A 17,577-nucleotide genomic window follows, 5' to 3' on the forward strand; every position below is an offset into this window, starting at 1 on the left:
TACACAAGTAAATAATATATAATATGTCTGTATATACACATACATGTATTTCTATGTATGTATCTGACCATGGCCAAAGCAGGAATTTGTTTTGCTTGATTTTGCATATTTGTTACAATTGTTTTCTTTTTCTTTTCTTTTTTCTTTTTTTTTCCAGTGGAGTGAAGGTAGGGGAGAGGGAGAGAAAATACACTTTTTGTAAAACAATATATTTTAAAAAGAAGACATCCAGAGAGAAGTATAACACAAATTACAACATGGACATGAGTAGTCATACAGAATGGCTGAAGAGGCTCCTGGATGGAGAGAAAAATATATTTCCTACAGGTGTTTGTAATAACAGAATTACAAGATATTAGAAAGTGAGAAAGGCACTTATTCAGAGGATTTTAAGATCTGAGCTCTGGAGCTGCAGGAGACCTCAGAGGTCATCTGGTCCAACCCTCTCACTTTACAGATGAGGAAACTGAGTTAAATCCAACCAACTAATTTTATAGGTGAGGAAATAGAGACCCCATAGAGGGGAAGTGATATGTCCAAGGTCATGAAACCAATCAATAGCAAAGCTGGGCCTGGAAGTCCAGTCCAAGATATATATATTCCACCACACAGAGCCATCTCCCCTTAAAAAGGACCAGTTTTTCTTTGTCATGTGATCTTCTTCTCCTCTAGGTAATTCCTATTCCTCTAGTAAGACTACAATGTGTTTTATAAGGTCAGACTTTATCATTCAGAACCCCAGCTCTCTATAAAAAGAAGAAGAGATGAACTAGTTATTGGCAGCCACATGCATAGTGTGATATGATGGGATTCATAAACTTCTCCTTCATGTTCTTCCCCGTATGTTGCTCTACCCTTCTGCCAGAGGCCTGCCAAAGTGCCTGAAATTTTATCCTTGGAATTTTGTTCCTTTGAGAGTAGCCATTCTCTCAGATTGGTGTTGAGTCATTTTTCAGTTGTGTCTGACTCTTCATGACCCCATTTGGAGATTTCTTTTTTTTTTTAATTTTTTTTTTAGGGCAATGAGGGTTAAGTGACTTTCCCAGGGTCACACAGCTATTAAGTGTCAAGTGTCTGAGGCCGGATTTGAACTCAGGTCCTCCTGAATCCAGGGCTGGTGCTTTATCCACTGCGCCACCTAGCTGCCCCCCATTTGGAGATTTCTAAGCAAAGATACTGGAGTGGTTTGTCATTTCCTTCTATGGATCAGTTTACAGCTGAAGAAACTGAGGGAAACAGGGTTAAGTGACTTGCTCAGGGTCACATACAGCTAGTAAGTATATATATATATAGCTGGATTTCAACTCTGGAATATAAGTTCTCCCAACTTCAGGCTCAGCACTCTATTCACTGCACCACTTAGCTGTCCCACCTATTGTCTCTAGAAGATCTCTATCAGAAGCCCCACCTGTGAGTCCTAAACATCACACACAGCAGGAGAGAAGGGAGACAACATACAAAAGGCAGAAATCCTTAGTCTTCATATCCTCATGGTGGTTCTTTTTTTCTCTACCACAAAAATGCCACTTAGACTGAATAGAACAGAAAAAATTATGGCTAATAGGTAGTTAAAAATCAAAGATAAGTGAGAAAATAGTGAGAATTCTACTTGCCTTCTGTGAACTCAAGTCACCAGGCCTGGATAAGCTACTGAAAGAACTGGTAGATATGATCAACGGTCATGGAGAAAGAGAAAGGCATCAAGTTACTTGACAAGGGAAAAGAAAAATGGAAGAAACTGTAGGTCAGGTAATTTGAATTTGAATCTCAGAAAAATTCTGGAGTAACATTGAAAGGATGGCTATTGAAAAACTAGAAAAAAAAGAAAAACTAGAAAGATCACTAAGTCAGCATGTTTTTCTCAAGAACATGTACTGTAAGACTAATCTCATTCCCCCTTTTGACAGATTCTTTAGACTTGTAAGTGAGGGCAAAGCTGCCAGAGGAGCATAATTTGGTTTTAGCAAAGCCTTTGACCAAGTTTCTCATGATGACCTTGTGGACAAGATGAGGAAATGCGGGTTAGGTGAGAGTGCAGTGAAAGAGACTGGAGGGGTTTGATAGGAGTTAGAAGAAGGGAAGATCTTAGCAGCAGCATCACCATCATTTCCACCAACATCACCACTACCATCATCATCATTACCACCTCTATCATCATTGACTTACTTGAAGGAATTCACCTATATACTTAGAGAGTCATCGTTAGAGCCTGGGGAAAAAGGCTAAAAGGTTAAGCATTTTCCAGGGTGTCCAAACTCCTGCCCCTGCATGGAGGCAGGGGAAGGAAGCATGAGCTGCTATCAGGGTTCTTGTATCTTATGAGTACATGAATTTAGGGCAAGTTGATGAGGAGAGGGGAGGGGGGCTTTGAGATGAAGTAGCATATAGCAAGTCTCAAAGAAGGAATCACAGAAATAAAAGTTTCTTGACTTCTCCAGAGCAAGCAAACTTCCAGCCAAACCTTGTGATACAATGCAAATGTCTTATGGGGACAAAGGGGAAACTAGGCATCCCATCATCAGCAGAAGGTTGGGTTTTTGCTGCTTTCAATAGTAGGGATGGCCTACACCAAGTCATTTGTGGACAGCAAATGACGACAGAACCCTGGACAGCACCCAGTGACAAGATGTCCATCAGATAGGATTCAGTCTGAGACTATGGTCCAGCTTCAGGCTAGAACTGGATATATAGCCCTATTCTGGGGCTTAGAGGCTCAATATCAGGTGGGAGGACTTTATTTTAGGAGTTACAGCAAAGAATAATGGAACTCAATTGCAGAAGGCCAGGCAGAATGGGATCCTTATAAAGCCTCCCTTTGTAATATATTAAATAGAGTGCTTCAAAGGACTTTTTTTTTTCATTTTATAGATGAAGGCAGGAGAAGAGAAGGGAGTTACAGATTGGAAGCAATCAATCAACAAGCATTCATTAGGCTCCTTCTAAGTATTATGTGGGACAGCTAGGTGGCATGATAAATAGAGCACTGGGCCTAGAGTTAGTTAGGAAGATCTGAAGTTAAATCTGGCCTCAGACACTTATTAGCTATGTGACCCTGGGCAAGTCACTTAACCCTGTTTGCCTCAGTTCCCTTATCTGTAAAATGAGCTAGAGGAGGAAATGGCAAACCACTCTCTGCCAAGAAAACCCTAAATGTAGTCATGCAGAATCAGACACGACTGAACAACAAAAGTACTAAAGGTACCTGGTGCTGTCTAATCTCTGAGTAGACAAAAAAGGGCAAAACAGTCCCTATCCTCAGGGAACCCTCTGGGTTTGAGTCCTACCTCTAATTCATCCTAACTGGGTGACCCTAGACAAGTCACTTAACCTTTTAGTGTACAAGGCAACTCCCTAAGATTATAAAGTTGCACAGAAGATGAGACTTGGGTCAGTAGATAGATTTTCCTCATCAGTGAATTTCTCATACCCCTGAAATCACAAGTCCAGTCCATATCCCTGTATTTGGTATACACTTATATGTATACACATTGTATCTCCCTATAGAACATAAGTTTCTTGAAGGCAGGCACTGCCTAATTTTTTCATTTGTATCCCCAGCAGCTAGTACAGTACCTGGCACACGGTGTTTCTACATTGATTGTAGTGCAGAAAATATTATTCATATACTATCTTATTTGAGCCTCACAACAACCTTGTGAGAAAGGTGCTATTATTACCCCATTTTGCAGACCAGTAAACTGAGAGGGCAAATAACTTGGTTGGTGCCAAGCAGCTGGTGTCAGAGGTAGAATTTGAATGCAGGTCTTGCTGGTGTCAGTTATAAAACTCTTTCAATTACCCAAAATCTGCCTTTCAAAGGGAATTCAGCTCTGTCTGGGAGTCTCTTGGTGCTTGGCATGCTCATCCCAGCCTATCTCTCCTCTATCAGAGAAACCCTATTTCCTTCCATAGTAGCTACTTCCGAATCTAGAGTCCAAGGTCTGAACAGACCTTTTTAAATAATTCATGTTTGCAATAGAGAGGCAGATGAATGCTCTTGTAGAGAGAAAAAAGGGCCATAGCTCTTTGTGTCTCCACAAAATAAGGCTTAATTAGCATTGGATTTCAGGGGCAACCTCCACCAGGAGAGAGGCCATTTCTGACAATGTCTAATGAATTCACCCAGCTCCCCTGCTATGACGCTGAATTCCAAATGAATTTAAAATGATTGGAAGCTCACAGCATTACCTGTCTGAGATCGATCGGGAGCCTGACAACCCAGAGCCATGATGGGGAGAGCCTGCCTAGGGATGCCTTGCCTGCCTCCTGGACAACAGGCGTAGGGCTCTGGGCACCATGACAAATGATTAACCTTTCTGTCTTTCTCCAGCCTTTAATGACCACTTTCTAAGTATATACATGAATGCTATACATTGTGGCAATGATCATGATGAGGGTGATGATTTAGTATTTACATACTACTTCAAGATTTGCAAAGCACATTACAAAGATGATCTCATTTGATGCACACAACAACCCTGGGAAGTAGGTGCTATTATTGTCCTCATTTTATATATGAGGACACTGAGGCAGGGAAAGGTTAATTGACTTGCCCAGGGTAACAGCATCTGAGGTTGGATTTGAACTCAGAACATCCTAAGTCCAGGCAGGCCCAGTACTCTATCCTTGCACTGTCTAGATGCAGCATGTATACATATGTGCATTTCCTTTATTCAAATTTCCACTTCCAGTACTTTCCATTCACAAATACAAGGCTGAGAAGCCCTGTCCAAATCTAGCCAATTAGCTCAGACCCTTTATAATCTGGTATCACAAAGTCAGAAGGCAGAAAACAAGCATTTATTAAACACCTAGTATGTGCCAGACAATGTGCTAAGCCTTTTATAAGTATGATCTTGTTTAATCTTCATAAGAACCCCAGGAGGTAGGTACTATTATTATCCCCATTTTATGGATGAGGAAACTGGGGCAAACAGAGGTTTAGTGATTTGCCCAAGGTCATACACCAAGTGTCTGAAACTGGATTTGAACTCAGGTCTTCCTGACTCCAGGCCCAGCACTCTATCCACTGTGCCCACCAGCTGCCATTAGACACAAGAACATCACATTCTAGTTCTTGTGTCTCCATCTCCATATTTCTATGTCCTGCTGTTTTAGTTTCTTTTAGTACCTTTACCTAAAATGTCAGCTCTCAAATTTCTGCCTGTTAAAATCCAACCCACTTCATGGAATCACCAAATCTCAGAGTTGGAAAAGATCTCCAAGAGCATCTAGTCTGAGCCTTATCTGAAGTCAGAATTCCCCCAATGATGGCAAGTGGTCATCTGTTTCTGCTTGAAGACCATAAGGGATAGCTAGCTCACTACCTTCTGAGGTAGCCTATTCTACTGTGGAACAACTTTCATGATCAGAAAGTGCTTCATTCATTCATCCTTTCAGCAAGCATTTATTTGACAAATACCTACTATGTGTCCTCAAAGCACTGGGGATACAAAGATAAACCAAATTAGTCTCTGCCCTCAGGAGCTTGTAGAGAGCAGGGGACATTTTCAGAAATGGCCTCTCTCCAGGCAGAGGTTGTCCCTAAAATCCAATGGTAATTAAGCCTTATTTTGTGGAGACATAAAGATCTGTGGCCCTTTTTTTCCCTCCCTACTTGAGGAAGAAGGATGAGGGGATACATACAAAAGAGAGAGGTAGATTGAGTGACAAAGAGAGAAATAGAGAGAGACAGATGGAGACAGATACAGGAAAGTCAGAGAAAGACAGAGACAAAAAAAAAGAGTGACAGAGAGAAATAGAGATAGGGACAGAGACAAATGGAAACAGACAGAAAGAGAAAGAAAGAAAGAGGCAGAGACAGAAAAAGAACAGAGAAAATAAAGGTGGATGCAGAAGGAAAGAGACAGAGACAGAGGGACAGAGATAGAAATAGAGACAGAGACAGTATAACAGAGAGAAAAAGAGATAGAAGAATGGAGACAGAAACAAAATAAGAGAGACAAAGGGAGGCATAGAGAAAGATGGAGAGAGACAGAACAACAGAGAGAAATAGAGATAGACAAGACAGGGACAGAGACAAAGGGAGACAGAGACAGATGTGGACAGAGACAAAGAATGACAGAAAATTAGAGACAGAGACAGGACAAAGGCAGATGGAGACAGAAAGATAGAGACAGAGACAGAGAAAGAGAGAATGACAGATAGAGACAGAGACAGATGGAGACAGAGAGAGATTAAGACTGTGAATTCTCAGGGGAGGTAATCCACCTGGGCACTACAGACTGGCACCTTTTCTGGATCCATGATCTTAGAAAGTTGTATAGGACTCTGACGGGATCCTGACCCAGGATCATCACCATTGTGTATCAGAGACAGGACTTGATCCCAGGTCTTGCTGGCTTTTCAGAGTGGAGACTCTGCCATGATATTTTTCTCTGTGCTGGCCATAAAAAGATGAATAAGCCAGGACCCCAATTTCCTATCTAAGCCCTAATTGACAGGACAATGCATCTCTCTTTATATTAATATGAATGGAAATTCAATATAAATAATCTAAGTTGGAGTGGCAGGATATTAATTTGGCATGGTGGGGTTGGGAAAGACCTCTTCTTATAAGAGGAGGCTCTTGGACTGAGTCCTGAAGTGATCCAGGATTCCAAGAGCTGAAGGGGAGGAGGAAGAGCATTCCAGACATGGGGAATAGCCTGTGTAAAGGCCTATGGAAGCAAGAGATGATCGCCATACATGGAGAAAAAGCAAGCCAATTTGGCTAAGGCTTAAAGACCTTGAGTAGGCTGGGAAAAGGTCTTGAAGGACAAGCTGGAGGCAGATTGTGAAGGACTTTAAATGCCAAAGAGGAATTTGCATCTGATCCCTAGAGGAAAAAGAAAACCACCAACTTTGTCTTCCTCTAACTTCTACAAGTCTACCATCCCTGCCATTCCAGCCATTGTCCTTCACAGGCCACCTCCCCAAGCCTTCCTGACTCTCTCTTCTCTGTCTCTTGTCCCATGTGGGAAGTTATTTGACAAAAGCAACAATCTCTTGATCCTTATCATAATACTCTGCCTTATATTGTGTTTACTAGTGCCTAGGGTTTATTGGATACTCTGGATTGAGAATGGGCAATCTCTTAGTCACTTCAGTTTCCCTGAGATACAACCCAACAGAAGGCTTTTCAATCCATCCTACACACATTGAAAAAATCCCTGGGGTCAGCCTGAGGCACAATTAGGAAGAAGGTGGACAACTTTTCTTAGGCCACATTCACCCAAGCTATAACTGAAAAGCAGATACCAATACACAGTTTCCGAGGTTCTAACTCTAACAGGTATCCTGCTGAAAGAAATGATTTCCTCTTGTCTGGAAGAGAATGAAAAGCCAAGCATCTTTCCCATCCCAAGTAGGTGAAGGATCTGCACCTCTTCTCACAGGGATGACTTACATTTTTGAAAAAGGGTATAAATGTCTGGACAATGAGATCTCACCAGCCTGGTGCTACATATTATGCCTGGGGTCACAGCTTTGGATTCACTTGTGACTCTAGTCTCCTTCACCACATATATCCAAGCAGTTACTAAGTCTTAGCGATATTTCCTTCACCACATCTCTCACATCTGTCCTCATCTAGTTCAGGCTCTTAAAGTTCTCAAAGTATGGTCCAGAAACCACTGGGAGGAACCCAAGACTCTTTCAAGGTGGGGAATCTAGATTTCTCTGTTTATTAAAAAAAAAGATTCCCATTCAGCATTCAAGGTGGCACACACATGTGAAGATAGCTTATTTGTACCCCACAGAAATAGAATATGACACAAAAGACTCAAAGGAGTTTGCACAAACAAAAGAAAACATATAAAGTACTCAACTCATCAGTGCCACATCATTCCCTATTCCCCTAAAAAGGGGACTGATGTTGGGGTCACCATCATAAAATCCCTTTGCTATTCTAGTGACTCCCTCTACCCTCATTGTTCTACACAATTGCCCGATCTCGAAGTAACACCCTCTGGTTTAGACTTCCTTCTAAACGGTAAACACATTTTGAGGGAGGCTGAATTGAATCTATGCTATCTAGGTAACTCACAGGTTTTGCCCTCCCAGGTTTTGCCCTGAGCAGAAACTGTGGGTAATTAATTCTCTTCTTTCTCCAAGAAACCTGCATGCTCCATCAGGAAATCTCCTTTCTCTACAGGATCTGGCCAAATAATTCCTGAACTTAGAAATTCTGCACCTAGGAGTCCTCCTTGAAAATAACCCTTAATGCTGGTGCCCGGAAATCTTCCCTTCTCTGGCTAAAAAGCTCTATTCTGGGGGAACCACACCATCCAGGTCTTTTTAGAGTCCTGAATCTGCGGCCCAAGGCATCAGCTCTCCCTCACAGCTTTGTGTCACCTGGAAATTAGACAAGCGTGCCTTCTATGCCTTCCTCCAAGACACTGATAAATACATTGAACTGCCCAGGGCCAAGGACGTGGCAGGCATTTAATGATTGTTTGTTGAATTGTTTGCTGAGTCGAAGTGAGGGTGTGGGGATGAATGCGTGTGTGTACTTGTGAATGCGCCAATGCGGGTCTGCATGTAAATTCGTGTGGCGGCGATGCGCTGTGTGTGCACAGGCGAGAGCCAGTGAATGCGTGTGTGAATGATCTCATTGATGCGAGTGCATTTTAAAGTGATTCTAAGGAAAGGAGGGAAAATCAAGGAGGGAAAATCTACTCTTTGTTCTCGGAGCCATCTGCCAGGCAGTCTCTGCCTGATGAAACAATTGTTCAGCCTTCTCCTAAGAGCCCCCAGCCCTGAATGTAGCGCTAGTTTCTTATTCAGCATGAGGTTGAGTGAATGGGGGGGCTTCAGGGAAGGGGGGGTGTCCATTGTCTCATCAACACTCTTCAGGGCTCCTACCTTGCCCTGTATGAGTCAGAGGAGGCTCCCTGGAGGAGGTGCCATTTGGAGATGGCTTTGAAATAGGGGGAGTCTTTTTTTTCCAATTCTAGCAGCCTAATCCATCCACATGGAGTCTCTTATTCCCAGTGGACACATTAGCCTTAATTCTCACTTCTAAGCCAGCTCTCTAAAGGCTTCCTCTCCCAACCTCGTAAATGGGCTTTTCACAGTCACTTTCTTCTAGGAAAAAACATCTTGAGTGTGACCTGGGGCGTTTCTCCTCCCCTCTCTCCTCCTGATTCTCCTTTCTGACAGCTCTTAGCATTCACTGGAGCCTCCCAGCCTAAGGTGGAGCAATGTGAGAAAAGAGAAGAATTAGATTTGCAGCCAGCTAACTTGAATTCAAATGGTAGTTCTTTTTACCTCTTCCACAACCTCAGATAAATCTGTTCCCTTCCCTGAGCCTGTTTCCTTCCCAGTAAAATACCAGGACTGGGGATGCGTGATGTGAGCTCTAGCAGGCACTGTCTCCAGCTCCAGGGAGCTGATCATTCTATACCTGTCCTCTCGTTTCCCTCTTCAGTATTCCATCTCCCTTGTCTTTAGCATCTCAAACCCCGTTCTTTCCCCTAATACAAGCAAACGTCTTGAATTGGCTTCTGCTGTTAGTATCTTTTTTTGTTTGTTTTTTTGCGGGGCAATGAGGGTTAAGTGACTTGCCTAGGGTCACAAAGCTAGTGTCAAGTGTCTGAGGTGAGATTTGAACTCAGGTCCTCCTGAATCCAGGGCCAGTGCTTTATCCACTGCACCACCTATCTGCTCCCTACTGCTAGTATCTTAACAAAGAAGAAGCTAGCTTAGTACATGGAAAGAGCACTAGTTTTGAAATCTGAAAACCTGGGTTTGAATCTTGACTTTATCATTTGCTACTGCTTCTAACAGCAGACATTTATTTAGTGCTTTCAGATTGGCAAAGTGTCTGCAAATATTGTCTCATTCATTAAGCACCTACTATGTGCTAGGAACTGTGCTAAGCACTTTACAAGTATGATCTCCACCCTGGAAGAGAGGTGCTATTATTATCCCCATTTTACAGTTGAGGAAATTGTCTGGCAGTGAGGTGCCTTGCCCAGGGTCATACAGTTAAATAAATGTCTGAGGCTGAATTTGAACTCAGGTCTTCCTGACTCCAGGACCATCTCATTTTTTCCACCATGACATTGCTCCTAACATAATAATTATAGGAATAGCAACTGAACTAGTAGAGCAACTAGGTTGTTCAGTGAGTAGTGTTGGGCCTGGAATCAGGAAGATCTGAGTTCAAATTCAGTCTCAGACACTAGCTGTGTGACCCAAGGCAAGTCATTTAATCCTGTGTTCCTCAGTTTCCTCATATACAAAATGAGCTGGAGAAGGAAATGGCAAACCACTCCAGTATCTTTGCCAAGAAAAGCCCAAAAAGGGGTCACAAAGAGTCAGACAGAAATGAAAAATTACTGAATAACAATAACAACAATGAGAAAAGTGATTTTATTGGGTATAGGGAATTCCCATGTGTGGAAACTCTCTCTACCAAAGCAGTTTGGAAGCTTTTATGCCTTGGAAATGCCTGGAATACAGAGAAGTTAATACCAACCTTGATTTGCCCAGGGTCACACAGCCAGGATGGGTCAGAGGCTGAACCTGAAACCAGAGCCTGTTGGATTTTTTTTTTTGGGGGGGGATGAGGCAATTGGGGTTAAGTGACTTGCCCGAGGTCACACAGCTAGTAAGTGTCAAGTGTCTGAGGCCAAATTTGAATTCAGGTCCACCTGACTCCAGGTCGGTGCTCTGTCCACTGTGCTAGCTGCCCTGCTTATTAGATTTTTAAGTTCTCTATTTACTGTTCCATTCTTCTATATAATGATAAAAATAATACTAAGTGGGTGAGGGATTAATTTTTTTTAGTCTGGTGTTAACATTTTATCCACATAAAACCTGCAAAGTGTATCTATATTGTTACCACTCATCTTCAGCCCCAAAATGAACAAAAACAGCCGTTAGAATGAAAAGTTCAGAGCATGGAATTCCACTCCCCTGACTACTAAGAGTCTTCGATTTTCAGGACTGGGAGAGACCACAAAAGTCATTGATTGCAGTCCTCACTCAGCCTAGGAATTCCCCCTGTTCCCTGACTGATAGTGGTTCATCCACCATCTGCTTGACTTATGCAAAGCTCACTACTTCCAATGGTACGACTTTTCACTTTAGAATGCATTGAGGAATGGTAGAAATTAACAATGGATTTTGAATCAGGGGACTTATGTTCAAATGGTGGCTATTTGCGTGACCTTGGCAAAGTCATTCAGCCTCAGTTTCCCTATCTGAAAAATGCAAAAATTGGAACAGAAGATCTCTGGGTTCTCTTGAAGGTCCACATTTCTTCTACTTGCCTATGGTTCTCTGATTCTTGCTCATGTTAAACTGAAATCTGCCTTTCTGTTTTTTCCTTCTGTGGTTTCACTAAGTGATTTTGAACTCCCATTCCATCTCTAAAAAGCTTCTGTCTTTTCTAAAATTGGGGAGAAAACTCTGAGTGTTTGCGGAGGGATGGGATGGTTAGAGATGACTTTCCCATAAAATCTGCCAGTGATTCCCTCAAAGGAGCCACATGGGAGTTCCTAAATTCTCTGCAAGGTCTGGGACCCCCCTCATCTAGGCGGCTGTTTTATTACTGAGGCTGCTGGAATGGGGGATGTATTCTAGGGCTTGTTAAGTTTCTTTCCTCAGAGATAATCAGCAGAGAATTTGTGGCAGGGAGAGGAGAGAAGCCAGAGACAGAAGTGGGGAAGAGGAGGCAGTAGCCACCCCTAATCCATCTTCTCCAACCCAGAGGACCTATGTTCAAGGAAAAAGCTGGCACCCATTTTCCTCAGCTCAGGAGGCCCAGGGTTCACAGGGTGAGAGGTACCTCCCATCACATGTGTGGCACTATTTCCATTGATACTGTGTCCCAAGGCCAACTCTGGGTAGCTCTGGGAACTCTAAATGTGTCAACCAGGACCTACAAACCAGAACCATACACTGACCAAGACACACGATGGAAAGTGTGTTGTACCAGCAGTCAAGACACTTGGATCAGAATCCCAATTCTTCCTCTTACTAGCTTTGTGACCTTGGGTGAATCATTGACTTTCTCTGTGCCCCAGTTTCATCAGCTGTAAAATAATGGGGTTAGACTATGTGGCCCCTAAGGCTCCTTCCAAGTCTAAATCTATGATTCTATGATCTTTCCACTGACCAGACCCTAACAGTATAAAGTCCCTACCACTAATCAGCTTTCAAGACTAACTTCTCCTCCTTCTCCTCCTTCTCCTTCTCCTTCTCCTTCTCCTCCTCCTCCTCCTCCTCCTCCTCCTTCTCCTCCTTCTCCTCCTCCTCCTCCTCCTCCTCCTCCTCCTTCTTCTTCTTCTTCTTCTTCCTCTTCTTCTTCCTCTTCCTCTTCATTTTCTCCTCTCTCTCTTCTTCCTCCTCCTCCTCCATCATCTTTTTCTTCAGTCATTCAGTGAGGTCCAACTCTATGTGATCCCAGACACAAAATCTATGGGGTTTTCCTGGAAAAGATATTGAAGTCAAGGGCAGCTAGGTGGCTCAGTGGATAGAGCACTGGCCCTGGATTCAGGAGGACCTGAGTTCAAATCCGGCCTCAGACACTTGACACTTACTAGCCGTGTGACACTGGACAAATCACGTAACCCTCATTGCCCTGCTCCCAAAATAATAATAATAATAATAATAATAATAATAATAATAATAATAATAATAATAATAATAAAACCCAAAACAAAAAAAACAAGATACCATTTCTTTCTCCTGTGTGTTCTTATTTTACCAATGTGGAACTGAAGAAAATAGGGGTTAAGTTACTTGTCCAGGGTTATACTAAATGACTGAAGCCAGATTTGAATTCAGGTTTCTGACTACAGGCCCAGTGCTCTATCCATTGCACCACCTAGCTGCTCCTTCACTAGTAACTAGACCTCCCTAACTCTCCTGCTCTCAAAAGGGAAGGCTGAACTCATTGATACTTAAGTGCCAAGAATTTATAACACTTTATAAGCACTAACTCATTTGATCCTCACAACAACGTTGGAAGGTAGGTATTATTATCCCTAATTTACATGAAAGGAAACTGAGGAAAAGAGTGAATAAATGACTTGCCAAGGGTCAAGCAGTTAGCTGAAGCTTCTTTTGAACTTAGGACTTCCTGACTGCAGAGTGCTGGCCTTGAGTTTAGAGTCAGAAGCCTGAACTGAGCCTAGGATTCCTTCCTCACTAGATGTGCAATCTATGAGACTTCATTTCCTCTACTGTAAAAGGGGGGATTCAGATATGTATACTAGATTCTCCCCAGGATTGTTGTGGGGAAAATGCTTTGTAAATCTTTTTTTTGTTTGTTTTGTTTTGTTTTAGTGAGTCAATTGGGGTTAAGTGACTTGCCCAGGGTCACACAGCTGGTCATGTTAAGTGTCTGAGGCTGGATTTGAACTCAGGTCCTCCTGACTCCAGGGCCGGTGCTCTATCCACTGCGCCACCGAGCTGTCCCCATGCTTTGTAAATCTTAAAGCAAAGCTATATAAATGACCGTCATGGTAGGCTGGGCCTTGTTACAGGTACAGCCTGGCCAATGCATCATAATTGTCATCATGTATAATCATTACAAGAACAACAATAATAACTATATATTTGTGTGTGTGTGTGTGTGTGTGTGTGTATGTGTATGGGGGAGAGAGAGAGCACAAACCACTAAAAATGAAAGGAGAGTAGGGGAAAGGGATTGAGATGCAGAAGATTTGGTTTCTACTCCTTACTCTGTCATTAATACACTTGTATGACCATGACTGTGAGCAATTTACCCCACTTCTCTCTTGTCCTCAGCTTCCACTTCTGTTTTAAAAAAGGTGGGGAGGGGGGAGTAAGGAATTGAACTAAATCATCTCTAAATTCTCTCCCATCTCAGATATTCCATGATTCTAAGCTCAATGAAGTTCCCCCTTTCCTCTTCAGATCAGTTCCTTTCCAGAATTCTTGAGGAAGCAATGTCATTCCCTCACCATTGTTCAAATCTCATGTTGGAGGTTGGGCAGATGGAATGATTGTTAATGGAAATCCAGTTTTCACAAATAAGGGTTAGGCCTTTGGGGATGGAAAATGATATGGCCACATTTCATCAGCACCTGAAAAACCACCTCCCAGTGTACACAGCAACTTTGTTGGGCTATGAGATTGAAGGTTTTTCAGATAGGGACTTCATTTAATAAAGCAGGAAAAGGGCCCAGCTAACCATCCTTATAATAAGTGCTGGAGTGAGTCCTGGATGGGAATTGCTGTTGCAAGCAGGGGATGATTTATAGGCAAACCAGGCCCCTGGTGCAGTACCAACTTAATCCCTCCTAATAGAAGAGAACATGTGCTTGATTAATCAAAGGAAGCAAAGGCCATCATTTCTGCTTGGGAGGACCAGGCTCTGCACATCTCGGTGGCCTGCTGTACCTGTGACAGATTGGATTGCACTGTGACCAGGAGGATAAGAAAGTAATATGGCCAAGTGGGACAATCCCTGTTGGGTAAGGGGTGGGGGTAGGGGGGGCTTCAAGGCATTAAGGCCTACCTAGTTCTAATTCTAATTTGCTAAGTGACCTGAGACAAGTCACTAAACCTTTCTGGGTCCCAGTTTTGTTTTGTTTTGTTTTGTTTTTTAACCTACAAAATCAGAATAGTAATGGCTACCTTTGTTGTACAATTTAGATGAGATATGTGATTGAACCTTTGTTTCTATTAATTTCTTACTGTTCTCTTGCTCCTTCAATACTCCAGTCCAGCAGGATGACTTCCTATACTTCCCTGCCCTGTCTAACACACTCATGATCACGTGTACACACACACACACACACACACACACACACACACACACACACACACCCTGTCTCTGCCTTAGGTCACACTGTTCCCTCCATTAGAATCACCTTCCCTGGAACATCATCTATTAGGTGGCATCTTCTCCATGGAGGCTTGCCCGATGCCCTCAAACTCAAGCGATTATCACTCTCCTCTGGGTCCCCATATCCCATTGTCTGTATGGCACTTAGATGGGAATGAGACAGCAGACAAGGGGGCAAGAAGATCTTGGTGATTTTAGTAAAAAAAGAATCCTACCTTAGTCAATTTTGTAGCTCCTCTAGCATCAAGCACAATACCCTGCTTGCAGTGAGTGCTTAATAAATGCTTATAGAACCGAACTGAAAAATCAGGGTTTTTTTCATCATATAAGTATTTTATTATTTTCCAATTACATGTAGAGATAGTTTTCAACATTTGTTTTCATAAGTTTTTTAGTTCCAAATTTTTCTCCCTCTCTTCCTTCCCTCCCCTCCTCTCCAAGACAGAAAGCAATCTGATAAAGGTTGTATATGTACAATCACATTAAACATATTTCTGCATTTGTCATGTTGTGAAAGAAGAATCAGAACAAAAGGGAAAAACATCAAAAAAGAAAAAAAAGTAGAAACAGTATGGTTCAATCTGCATTCAGAATCCATAGTTCTTTTTTTCTGGATGTGGAGAACATTTTCCATCATGAGTCCTCTGTAACTATCTTGGACCATTGTATTGTTGAGAAGAGTCAAATCTATCACAGTTGATCATCACACAATGTTATCGATACTGTGTACAATGTTCCCCTGGTTCTGCTCATGAAAAATCAGTTATAAATCGATGAGGTTAAATCAGCAAAGCAGAAGCTCTCATAGTACTTCATATTCCCTTCTCCCCATTCCAATTCCATCCCTCTACTCCCATCTCACCACCCCTGTGTTTTGTTTTGTTTTTTGTTTGGGGTTTTTTTGGGCAGGACAATGGGGGTTAAGTGACTTGTCTATGGTCATACAGCTAGTAAGTGTCAAGTGTCTGAGGCCAGATTTGAACTCAGGTCCTTCTGAATCCAAGGCTGATGCTTTATCTACTGCACCACCAAGCTGCCCCTACCCCTATATTTTAATAGTTCCAGCCACTAGTTTTGTACACAATGAATATATCTCTATATGTTCTATATTAACAATAATGACAATAGCAAGGCTTATTTATATAGGAAGAAAGAAAGGAAACAAACATTTATTATGCACTTATTATGTGCCAGGGACAGTGCTAAGTGCTTTACAAATATTATCTTATTTGGTCCTCACAACAACCCTGGGAGGTAGATGCTATTAATGTCCCTATTTTATGGTGGAAGAAACTGAGCGAAGTAGAGGTTAAGTGACTTGCTCAAGGTCATACAGTGGCACAGTGGATAGAGTGCCAGGCCAGTCAGGAAGACCTGAGTTTGAATCCAGCTTCAGACAACTTACTAGTTGTGTGGCCCTGAACAAGTCACTTATCCTAGTCTGCCTTAGTTTCCTCATCTATAAAATGAGTTGGAGAAGGAAATGGAAAGCCACTCCAGTGTCTCTGACAAAAACAACAACAACAACAAAAAAGGGGGTCACAAAGTCTGACATGACTGAAACAACAACAATTTCCTGAGTCCAGGCCTTTAAGGCTTCAAAATCACTATTATTTCATCCCAGAATTTGCTGTCGAGGGGCCTTACGGCCCTGATTGGTGAGAGCCTCAGATAGGCCACTGTATCCAGGTGGCTTCAGCCATCCTTCTCCTGACCATCCTTCCAGTGGCTTCCCTTTTGCCAGGATTTTATCCTTTGTGTCTTCCTTTCCCATTCTCAAACCACAATAAAGTCAATATTACCATCGCTCCTGGAAGAGTTAAGCTATTTTCCCCTATGACTGCACTCACTATTCCTGTAACTTTCCAAATCAAAATACTACATCTTAGCCTCTGTGCCCCCTGTGTGTTTTGAGTTGTCTTTTTAAAGAATGTATACTCCCACGTTGGGCAGCAGATTGAGCACCAGCCCTGGAGTCAGGAGGACCTGAGTTCAAATCCGGCCTCAGATACTTGACACTTACTAGCTGTGTGACCCTGGGCAAGTCACTTAACCTCAATTGCCTCACCAAAAAAAAAAAAAGAAAAGAAAAAGAATGTATATTCCCTCCTGTCAGAGATTAATGTCTTCTTTCCTATTTGTATCCTCAATCTAAAACATTAATCTGCATAAGAATCCTGACATAGGGAGTAGGAGCAATATTTCCCCCATTTTATAGATGAGGAAACTGAGATTCATAGAAGTAAAGTGACTTGTCCAGGGTTATAGACATCAGAGCTGGGATTCAGAGGCAAATAGATCTCCTGACTCGGAGTCCAGGATGCTTTTTCCTATACACCATCTGTTTTGTGATTTTAAAACCTTTTCCAATCTTCCCATTTTCTGTTCTGAGATTCTAAGTCCCCTGTCAGCTCTGACATTCTCTATTCTATGACTGAGTTGGACCTCCTCTTAATAGCATGGACTCGGGTGGGGTGGGGGGGTGGGGGACCTCTGAGCCAGCCAAGGTGATGACTGTCAATATCTCAGCTGAACTTTTGGCCTAGTCCAAATGAGGGGTATCTACCCCCCAAAAGACCTCTCCCCTCCTGAGAAGAGGAGGGAGCTCTACTCTGCAGGGAAGGACTGAGCTTCCCAGGTTCTACTCTTGACTATCTGACTATCGGATTTTTTTCCCTCTCCACTTGTGGTTTCATGTCAGAGAGAATGGATGTCTTTGCTGCTGTTGCTAGAATTTTAACATAATAGTT

The sequence above is a fragment of the Dromiciops gliroides genome, chromosome 2 (assembly GCF_019393635.1).
Source record: "Dromiciops gliroides isolate mDroGli1 chromosome 2, mDroGli1.pri, whole genome shotgun sequence".
Classification (NCBI taxonomy): domain Eukaryota; kingdom Metazoa; phylum Chordata; class Mammalia; order Microbiotheria; family Microbiotheriidae; genus Dromiciops; species Dromiciops gliroides.